Raw genomic sequence first — 11,082 nt, 5'->3', positions numbered from 1 at the left:
ATTTTAAGCTTTGAACAAAGTTATTGTAATAACTTGTTTGATATTTGTCTTTGCTATTTTCTTTAAACGTTTGATAGAGTAATGTGGGTTTCTTAACACTAAATTAAAAGGATTTAAGTTATAATAACAGAAATGTGCTTAAATATATGTTTACATTTATATAACTGCATGTACAATATTTTTACACTTGAATAAACAATAATCAAATGCAGAGACAGTTATTTACCAATATGTTAGGAGTAGTTACATTTACACAGTCTAACATTTACAACCGGCCCTTTGAGGACGACCGTGATGCTGATGTGGCCCAGAGTGAAAATGAGTTTGACACCCCTGAGTTAATGAATCTCAGCCAGAGGAAAGAAGCTGCTCTGAAGTATCTCTTATCAGACGGCAGCAGAGTGAACAGGTTGTGGCTGGGTGGGTTTTGTCTTTTGCAGGCACACTGCTTTAGCTGGTCATTGATACAGTTTTTATCACACATTGTCCATATGCTTTCTCTTATAAGAAAGACCTAAAATATCTAAATGATGGGACAGTAACATAACTAAGTGTATTCCTAACATATTTATTAACAATATATTACTTTCCCAAATATGAGTATTTTCCACACAATCTTCAAAATGAAGAGGTTGAACTTCTGCACCAGAGTTTTGGTATTGTGCTAGAACTTGGTAGTATATATATTACTTTGTGTATAATTGTGTTTTGAGTGAGTAAAATGACTTTTTTTGTATTTTTTCTCAGAATCTCGTCATTAAGTAGGTATATAGCTTGTGGGTAAAAGTCATTATATTCGTTTCTGAAAAGTGATTTATATGATGCTCTTCTTCACGTCCAATTGGGCGTCGCAAGATTCGGGATTATAAGGTTTTAAAAATGTTCATGGTGTTGGTTACTGTGGATGTATATTACAAAGTCAATGTGGTCTACATGAAGACATGATTTAAACACATTTAATGTTTCTAAAACGTGATAAATATGGATTTATAGACTGTGTGCTGCCAACAAGAAGCTCCAGAACATTGTAATGAGAGCTGAGAACATTCTGCCTGCACGTTCATGTAATACAAGTGTGTTTACTTCTGGAACAGGCATGAGCAGGAACTCAGACGGCTTCTACTACTTTGAGGGTAGCACCGGTCCAGAGACTCTGGACGTTAGCTTGTAGCATTAGCATGTTAGCCTTTAGTGTACTGCATCATGGACCCACAGTAAACGTAAACATGTCTTTATGTTCTGTTGCTGTAGCTCAACATTATAAAATTAGTTTTCAGGACTTTTCACATGTAAAAGACACGGCAGAAAGTGAGTTTAAATGAGGAGGAAGTAAGTAAAACAAAGTGATGTACAAACAAGCGTTGTTTGGCATACAGCAACATACAAACGATATACAGTATCATACAGTGTAATATCCCAGTGAGCATCTTTATGGTGAAAAGATGCTTAAAAGTGAATTTAATCAATGTCTTCAAATAGCTTGTGAAAAAAGTATTTTCACCTGAAACATGCTCGCTGGGAAACAGAAGATCAGTTATTCTGTGCAGCAGTAATGACTGTGTTATTATGCATTCTGACTCTCATTTCCAACTGTGTGGTTGTGATTATTATTATTATTATGTTATGATATCCTAATCCCATCAGAATACTACATTATATATTGGTACTACATATCCAGTACTGTGATATCGCTGGGCTCATTGGGTCTTCTTACTGTCTCTCTTTCATGAACAGATGGACTATGTACCAAATCTGAGGGTTAGCTACACGCCAAATGACCTGATCCTGAAGGCTTTTCCCGAGGCGGATGCCTTTCGCGGTCAGCAGGAGGGAGTCCGATCCCACCGGCCGAAGAACACAATGCAGGACGCCAGGGACCGAGTCGTTGCTGCTGGAGGGGACTGTGGCGACACCAAACTGGTTCTCAGCCGCCATGAGATTCAGTTTGGAAAGTACAGAGGACAGACCTTCCACTGGCTTCTCAGCAATGATGTGGGATACCTCATCATGGTCCTGGTGTCTCATCATCAGGAGCGTGAGTCGGGAGACCTCGACACCAGCCCCATCAAGCAGAACGAGGACGCTCTGTCCCGGTACGCCAGGCTGTTTCCCTGCATGACGTCTGCTGTCCAGCAGAGGAGGGTGTCTGACGGCCCCTCATCTGAGAGAGCGCTGGACAGCAGCCGGGTGGGATTTGGGGAGCATGCTGGACTCTCATACCGGGAGTTCTACGAGTCTGCAGATCCTGTAGTGCAGAGGTAAGTCACAGAGTGAGTCTTAATCAAAGAGTCACTGTAAGGCGTTTCCTGTTTTCATCTAATGTGGCTTCATCCCTCCACAGCTACAGGATGTGGCTCAAGAGAGCCCGCTTGCAGTCCACAGGCTCACACATGGACCACCTGAAGAGGTACGTGATGGGGAGGGACCAGAAGGAGAAAGCAGCGTCCTCACCGTCTGCTCCACCAACCTCCTCCTCCCCCAAGGGCATACTCTTCCTCGGGGCCATCCATTTCTTCAGGTGATGACAGCAGAATCACGTTTCATGTAATAAATGTCATACAATGTGACCGGGTTTTTTTATTTCCTGTTCACCTGTCTTAACAGGATTCAGTAAGAAAAGCATGAGAGTAAAGGAGTTGTTTTTCATTTTACCATCATGTCTGTAGCTCCTGATGAACCAGTGGTCCCTGCTCCAGCGGTCCCTGCGACAGCATCTGGCCCTCTCCCAGTCAGTACTCTGATTCAAATCTAAACACACATATTGCAGATGTGATATTGCAAATTGTAATCTTTTTGTGACGGTTGTTTCAATAATTGTCTGTGTTACAGGTTCCTCTCCCAGAGAGCTGGAGGAGCATGCTGCCCAGGGTGCAGCATGGGTGGGTGAGCCGGGCTCTGTTCACCAGGGACCAGAGTGGGAAGCCCACCCTTAACACAGAACTGCAGTCCTGGAACTATCTGCCTGGACCCCACCGGCTGTACTACCAGCCACCGGCCTCCTTCGATGCCTTCTTCCAGCGGCCGTTCTTCCTCTGGGTGCCCCAAAGGATGTGGCAGTGCACCATCAGCTGCCCTGTCTGTGCCCATAGGATGACTGGACGTGGCCTGTACAAGACCGTTCGCAAGGTCTTGTACAGCGACAGATGGTATTTTATGGGCACGGAGTACCTCGAGTGTCGCCGCTGTGGGAAGAAGTTGACATCGTGGTCGAGGAGCATTCTGTCCCAGCTGGATGAGGAGTACAGGAGGATGTTCCCAGCAGTGCTCACCTACAGGTACATCAAAGACTCTAACTTTAAAGGAGAACTCTGGGGTGAGGAGGGAGGAGCCTGAGAGTTTAACTGACCAGTTCTTTGTCATTATCTTTCTGTCCACTATCTCATTGTATCTGCTCTGCAGGCTATCATGTGATAAGAGGGTCCTGGTGCAGATGAGGGGAGGGTTGCTCGGCAACAGTGCCGACCGTCTGCGCTCCTGCCTGGTGGAGCAGCACACAGCGGCCTGGATGAACAGTTGCATCAGCTTCATGTCAACTTACAAGAAGTCCATGATGCCGGGTGTAACTGTTCCTCCTCCAGACCTGCCAGAGATGGACCTGGTCCCTACCGACAGCTTCACCCGGCAGGAGGAGATGCGAGTCATGGTGACCTCCGTCTTTGGCCCCGTCCTAAAAATGGACTCCACCAAGAAGGTAGAATGTTTAGACATTTTTACATTGTATTTAACTTTCATTTGCCCTTTGTATGTTTCTATTTTAGAATAGATTCCCAGTTTCCCCACAGGGATCAATACAGTAATTGTGATTCTGATTGTGTAGATCACCAGGAAGCTGTCTGGTCACGCTGCGGGGACGATCCAGTGGGTGACCAACGTGGGCAACGAGCAAGGGCAGGTGCTCATGTCGGTCCTCACTGCGGCCGAGGGCTACGGCCTGCAGCAGATGACCTCCGGGCTGGTCAGGCGGTACCAGCAGGCTAAGGAGGAGCCACCTATGGTCCTCTACGTGGACAGGGACTGCTGCTCAATCACTGGGGGTTCAGCAGCTGCCGCTCTGTTCCCAGAGTGGACCCAGCTAGTGGTCAGGCTGGAGATAGGGCATTTTATGAGGAGATTGGTGGCGATGGTCACCACCGAAAGCCACCCCCTCTATGCCCACTTTATGCAATGCCTCTCCGCCTCCATCTACACCTGGGACCAGGAGGACCAGGAGGCCCTGCTGAAGAGAGCCAAGGAGGCAGAGGGGCCCGGGGCATGGAGCAGGGTCTCCCTCAAGGAGATGGTTCGGCACTGTTGCCGCCACACGCGTCGGGCACAGGAGACCGAGCGTCTCATTGAGGAGACTCTGGACCACTTCAAGTCCGCCAGAGACGGCATGGCTATCCTGCTGCTGGACCAGGAGAGGGTGGAGGGCATCTGGAGCACCCAGCGCCGCCACCTCCAGTGCATCCAGGATCCACCAGGGCTGCAGCTGTACACCAGGACGGGCCAGCTAACCAGGGCACCAGGGCACCAGGTCACCATGCCGGTGTACCGTTGTTCCCATGGCTCCACCTCCTTGGAGTCATTCTATCTCCACCTTAACAGGTTCATCCCTGGTAAGTGTCTGAAGCCTGAATACATAAGTTAATCTTCACTGCGAGTCTGTTGCTTCTTGCCTCACTCCTCTCTCTGTAATGTTCCAGGTGCCAGTGCCATGAACTTCCAGCTCTAACTGCTGGAGGGCCTGACGAGTTGGAACAAGGACCACAGGCGTGCCTCGGTGGAGAGGGGGGACAGCCAGGACTTAGACACTATCAACCAGCTGGCCCAAAGCCTGTACGGGAGGAGCCTGGTTGATAGTTGCACCCGGATACGGGAGTACACAGGTAACTGCTGAGGGAGGGAGAGAAACCCAGAAAGGTGCCCGTATGTTTGACTGTGTTCATAATTTGGTTTTATGTGCTGTGCTGCCACAGGGGAGTTGAATAGAACAATTACCTGTTCTCCCAGACAGGTCAGGTGTTGCAGGAGCTGCCAGACGACCCCGACGTCTGAGTCCGTCTTTTCTAACTTTTTTGGTTGTTGAGGGCTGATGCAGCCCTCATCTTTTAAATGTAAAAAATGGACAGTGGCTCAAAAGGTTGAAAAACACTGCACTAGAGGACCATGTACTCACTGCTGCTAGTTCACACCTTCCAACTCGTGTAAACACAGGCTGGCTGCAGGACCAACCTCTGCTGCCCAAAAATGCATCCCCCAAACACACACAACCATTATTACTCGGTACCAAATAACACCATCAAGCAAATCCAATTTGGATGGACGAGCCCCCACTTGTCACAAACGGGGCCACATGGCCATGACAAGAGTGAGATGCACACAACCAAGCAAATTAACAAATGATTTACTTAAAGGCAACATAAGAGAGGAGCGTAAACTAGCAGTGGCATGTGGAGTCAGTAGGGCAGAAAGGGTCGTCACAGGTGTCCCGTGCTCTTCTGACTTAGGCGGCCCCTCGTCAGACCAGACTACAGGCAATGTATCTACCAGGAGAACGGAACCAGCGCCGATTTCCTCTCCCGTCACAAGCCTCTACAGGTGGAGTGGCGGCTTCATCCAGAGGTGGTGCACAGGATCTGGGGTCTCTTCGGCAGGGCAGAGGTGACGCTCTTTGCTTCGGAGATATCGACCCACTGCCCCTGCTGGTTCTCCTTGACGGAGATAAAAATATTAAAATTTACAATAAAATATGATAACCAAACAAATAACAGTACGTTAAAACAAGTATATTACTTGTTTTAACGTACTGTTTTTCATTATTTTAAAATTATGTCTCATACGATTACACTGTGTTTATTGTTATACACCATTCACCTATAGTCCTTCCTTGTAATGTATAACGTACTTGGTATTAAACAGTTCTGATTCTGAGAGGACCAGTCCTCTGGGTCAGTATGGCTTGTTTCGCATGTGGCCAGTGGGTCTTCTTTATGCCTTTCCACCATTTCCTCTAATCTTACCAATGCTTCTCAGAGTGCTTCAACAGTGCCACAGACGTCTGCTGGTGGCCCCCTAATGGTCAGCCAGGACTCTGCTGCAGGACGCCCTGACGCCTCCCAGACAGGATGGACCTCCTGACTCAGCTAGGGGGTCGGATTAGGCCGCTGGAGGGCCCGACCTGCTGCTGATTGGCTGCATAGAACCAGTCAGAATGACTATTCTGCATGCCAGAGCACCATCTACCCATCTGCAGTACAAGAACAGATGGAGGCTGTTTTCTGACTGGTGTGCGGTTCAGAACCCAGTAAAGTGCCCCGTTCCTGCTATACTTGAGTTTCTGCAGTCCTTCCTAGATAAGGGCCGGTTTCCCTCTAACCTGAGGGTGTACGTGGCCGCTATTTTATGGCAGCATGCTATTGTTGACAATGACACAGTGCGGAGCCACAGGATGGTGTCCCTCTTCCAAAAAGGGGCTCTGTCGGTGAGTGAATCATGTCTGAGGTGGAACTCAGGTGGCTCGAGTGGAACTTTGTGGTCTAATGCAGCATTTCTCCCAAAGGTGCTTGCACGCTCATATCTCAACCAGCCTATCCAGCTTGTGCAGTTGGACCCCCCATTAGGAGAGGAGAGGTCAAGGCTGCTGTGGCCAGTGCAGGCCCTCAGAGCTTATGTGGAAGCCACCGCCTGCATTTGGCGGTCGGAGCAGCTCTTTGTCGGTTATGGTGGGCCTAAGAAGGGCTGTGCTCTTTCGAAATAGCGCCTGTCCCACTGGATAGGGGAGACCATTGCCTATTATTCTACCAAGAGTATCTCCACATCATGGGCGACCCTGAGAGGTGTGCCTGTGGAGGATATACTGTATATGCTGCGGCCTCATGGGCATCACCGAGCACAAAAGATGAATTCATGGCGGCGCAGCCTCGGTATGCGCTCTCTCGTATGTTTGTCTCGTTTCCAGCTCTCCCTCTCTGATCACATTCAGCAGGGAGGAACTTTTAAACATCCGACAATCCACTGGTCAAACTTTTTCGCCGTTTTTCATTGAACCGGAAAGCTTTACAGAGCTTTTAGTTGGAGGAGCAGCGGCTCTCCTCGGAATTTACCAGAGACGCCGACGGGGGAAGCGAGCAGGAGCGCTCATTAAACTGCGTCAGCGGGGATTCAGAACTGTGCTCCCGTCAATCCATCTGGTGATAGATGAACTGCTGCTCCTCAACAAAGCAAATACAGACTTTAGCAGATCCGCCGACCTGTGCTTCACTGAAACCTGGCTTGGTGTGCACATCCCGGACAGCGCATTACATCTGCCGGGCTTCCAACTCTTCCGAGCGGACCGCATAATGGCTCTGTCGAGGGAAGGCTGGAATCTGCTTCTATATGAACGAAGGTTAATGTACGGATGTAACAGTGTTGAAGGAATCATGCAACCCTCACTTAGAAACACTTTTCATAGACTGCAAACCATTTTATTCACCGCGGGAGTTTTCCTCATTTATTCTGCTCGGTGTCTACATCCCACCTCAGGCCTGTGTGAGTGAGGCGCTCCAACACCTGGCTGAGCAGATCACCAACACAGCACAAACATCCAGACTCCCTGCTCATTGTTCTTGGGGACTTTAACAGAGCAAACCTCAGCAAAGAACTGCCAAAATACAGACAACATATTAAATGTAACACCAGGGACAAAAACACACTGGACCACTGCTAAACTGTCATAGAGGATGCATATCGCTCAGTCACCCGTGCAGCTTTGGGACTCTCTGATCGTCTGGTTCATCTTCTCCTGACTTACAGGCAGAAGCTAAAATCTGCAACGCCTGTGGTGAAGACTGTGAGGAGATGGACCAACGAGGCAACGCTGGAGCTACAGTCCTGCTTTGTCTGCACTGATTGGAGTGTTTTCGAGGCTGCTGCTACAGACCTGGATGAGCTCACTGACACTGTGACATCGTACATCAGTTTCTGTGAGGACATATGTGTGCTGACTAAAACCTTCTACACATACTGTATATCAATAGTTAACCCTGGTTTACTGAAAAACTCAGGCAGCTTCGTCGGGCTAAGGCTCCATACTACGTTTTCAAACAAAAACGATCTCTGTCCACACGGCGTTTCAGCATCGTTTTCGAATTGATCTCCGTCCATACTAACACGCCTGAAAACGAATATCACATGACTCTTCACGTACACTGGGCATGCGCGTGGGTGTCGATGTGAACAGGAAGTAGATTGGTTGCTTAGTTAAAAAAAATATGACAGTAATAAAGTAGTCTTTAATAATGAAAGATTGTGTTTGATACTTAAGATCTTCTCTAAAATCTTCCTCTATAAACTCAAACAGACAGTTCGTAGAAGGTTTTAGACATTTAATTTTTCAGACTTAGTTACAGCGCTGCAGGTCTTGCTCTATATCTCTCTCTCACACATCAAATTTACTTTAAAATCAACACTTACACGTAACAGTTTGCTAGATTATGGGTCCATAAATGTGGTCAACACATGTCTGGTCATGCTGGTCACTAATCGCTCCATTAACAGCTTCCTCAGTAATAATGCAGACTTTAACAGCACAACAGCTGCTAGTAAAGACAACAAGGTCAGCAACACCTTTAATCAGTTGTCCATGTTATATTAACCTGGTAGTCAATAGGTAATCAATGCTGTTGTTTGTGATCTTCCGGGTAAGGGTCACGTGATAGGCGTGTGACGAATCAGGGAAGGACACGTCATGACTGCTGAGAACCAATCAAGTAACGAACACGGGTGTGGGCATCATCGTTTCTAAACTTATCCGTTTCCGACTGTCAACATGGAAATGCAACCTGGAGTTTTCAAACTTATCCGTCCTTGGGAGCATTTTCAAACTCCTCCGTTTTCGGCACTCGAAAACGCCGGCGTAGTGTGGACGCTCAGTGTAAACGTAGCAAAACATATGCGTTTTCAAATGGAAACGGAGTAGTGTGGACATGGCCTAAGGAGGAGGCCTTCAGAAGTGGGGACAGGATCCTGTACTACCAGGCCAGAAACGCACCGACAGGGGAGATCAAGGTAGCTAAGAGAAGCTACACTGAAAAGCTGGAGAAAAAGTTTTCAGCCAACGACCCCTCGTCAGTGTGGAGAGGACTGCAAGTACTCACAAACTACAGGAGACCACCCCCACACTGAGGACAATCACCAACTGGCTGACGACCTGAATGCCTTCTACTGCAGGTTTAATAAGCCCACTTCAACACCCCCCAACTGCCCCGTCATCAAACAAACACCTACACCCCCTGCCTCCTTCTCACCTCTCCCAACCGACCCCACACCGGCACTGAGGATCTGTGAAGAGGATGTGAGTTGGCTCTTCCACAGACAGAAGATCAGGATGGCTCCGGGCCCAGACGGCATGTCCCCCTCCTGCCTGAAAGTCTGTGCTGACCAGCTGGTCCCCATCTTCACGCAGATCTTCAACCGATCACTGGAGCTGTGTGTAGTCCCCTCATGCTTCAAACGCTCCACAATCATCCCGGTCCCCAAGAAATCCTCCATCAGAGGATTTGGGGGCAACCGTGGCTCACTGGGTTAAGAAGGTTGTCTGGTAACCGCAAGGTCGACGGTTACGTGTCATGTGTCGAAGTGTCCCTGCACAAGACACTGAACCCCTAACGGCTCCCTGGGCGCCTGTCATTGGCAGCCCACTGCTCCCTATATACAGGGATGGGTCAAATGCAGAGACAATTTTCCCCCTTAACTGGATAAATATAGTATAATATATTTAAAAAAAATGTAAAACTACAGGACTACTACACTTAATATGCTGTCTGTATTTAGGCAGTTCTTTGCTGAGGTTTGCTTTGTTAAGTCCCCAAAAACAATGGATGTTTGTGCTCTGCTACTAGTGCATGATGCAGTCAAATGGGACTGCACTACATGCTGCAACACCTCGACTCCCCAGGGTCATTATGCAAGCGTTCAAAACCATCAACCCGGAAATACTCAAACCCAAACTCGTGATCAGTGGATCACAAACTTCCTGACAGACAGGACGCAGCAGGTGAGGCTGGGAAAAATGTGTGCTCTCCCCATTGCTCTTCTCTTTCTACACAAACGACTGCACCTCAGAGGACCCATCTGTTAAACTCCTGAAGTTCGCAGACAACACAACGGTCATCGGCCTCATCAGGGACGGTGATGAGTCTGCGTTGAACAGCTGGTCCTCTGGTGTGGTCAGAACAACCTGGAGCTGAACAAGCTCAAAACTGTGGAGATGACAGTGGACTTCAGGAGGAGCCTTCCTGCGCCAGTTCAGGAAATTCAACTTGTCTCAGGAGCTGCTGATTCTGTTTTACTCCACCATCATCCAGTGTGTTCTCTGCTCCTCTATCACTGTGTGGTTTGGCTCAGCCACCAAACAGGACAGAAACAGACTACAACAGACTGTCAGGTCTGCAGAGAGAATCATTGGTTCCAGCCTGCCCTCCATCCTGGACTTGTACACCTCCAGAGTCAGGGAACGGGCAGGAAAGATCACTGCAGACCCTTCACACCCTGGACACAAGGTATTCCAACTCCTCCCCTCTGGTAGGCGCTACAGAGCTCTGTACCCCAAAACCACCAGACACAGGAACAGCTTCTTTCCACTGGCCGTCACTCTGATGAACAATTAATCAGTCAAACTGCACTACTACCACTACTACCACCACTACTGTTTGCACTATTACCACCACTTGCACATCACCTCAATTCACATTGTCATTGTTGTTTATAGGTTTATGTTTATATATAAAGTATATGTATATATATACTTTTTGGATATATATTTATACTTATATTGTAGTTGTTAAATGTTTATACCTACATCTGTTCTTTTTTTTGTTGCCCTTGTTTTATTTTTATATATATTTTTTTCTTGTCTATTGTAAACTTGTGTATGTACATTGAGAGCGAAGTGGAAACCGGAGTCAAATTCCATGTATGCGTACACCAATAAAGCTGATTCTGATTCACCAGATACTACAGAGTAAACATTGCCACCCCCATCCACTGGGTGTGGTTCTTCGGCCAAGTTCCTCTGCTTCAGCTGTTTGAGGTATGTACTTGGGATTCCTTGCGATTATGTTG

Source organism: Pholis gunnellus (genome assembly GCF_910591455.1).
Source record: "Pholis gunnellus genome assembly, chromosome: 12".
In the NCBI taxonomy this organism is placed as follows: Eukaryota; Metazoa; Chordata; class Actinopteri; order Perciformes; family Pholidae; genus Pholis; species Pholis gunnellus.
This window is presented reverse-complemented; position numbering follows the sequence as displayed.